The sequence below is a fragment of the Etheostoma spectabile genome, chromosome 8 (assembly GCF_008692095.1).
Source record: "Etheostoma spectabile isolate EspeVRDwgs_2016 chromosome 8, UIUC_Espe_1.0, whole genome shotgun sequence".
Taxonomy (NCBI): Eukaryota; Metazoa; Chordata; class Actinopteri; order Perciformes; family Percidae; genus Etheostoma; species Etheostoma spectabile.
The window spans coordinates 23,969,089-23,969,444 of NC_045740.1; the positions used below are offsets into that span (position 1 = coordinate 23,969,089).

General features: G+C 46.3%; 1 protein-coding gene across 1 annotated transcript in view; it reads left to right on the top strand.

The window, feature by feature from the left end:
- Positions 1-356, top strand: part of LOC116693535 (hydrocephalus-inducing protein) — a 109,106-nt gene that overhangs the window by 88,501 nt on the left and 20,249 nt on the right. The window lies entirely within an intron of this gene.

A 356-nucleotide genomic window follows, 5' to 3' on the forward strand; every position in this document is an offset into this window, starting at 1 on the left:
ATGTAGAATCCATCCGGTCACCTTTTCTCCGTCGCACAAAGACACAGCGGTGGGAACCAAAGATCTCAAACTTGGACTCATCAGACCAAAGCCCAGACTTCCACTGGTCTAATGTCCATTCCTTGTGTTTCTTGGCCCAAACAAATCTCTTCTGCTTGTTGCCTCTCCTTAGCAGTGGTTTCCTAGCTGCTATTTGATCATGAAGGCCTGATGCAGTCTCCTCTTAACAGTTGTTCTAGAGATGTGTCTGCTGCTAGAACTCTGTGTGGTATTCATCTGGTCTCTAATCTTAGCTGCTGTTAACTTGCGATTTGTAAGGCTGGTGTTTCGGATGAACTTATCCTCAGCAGCAGAGG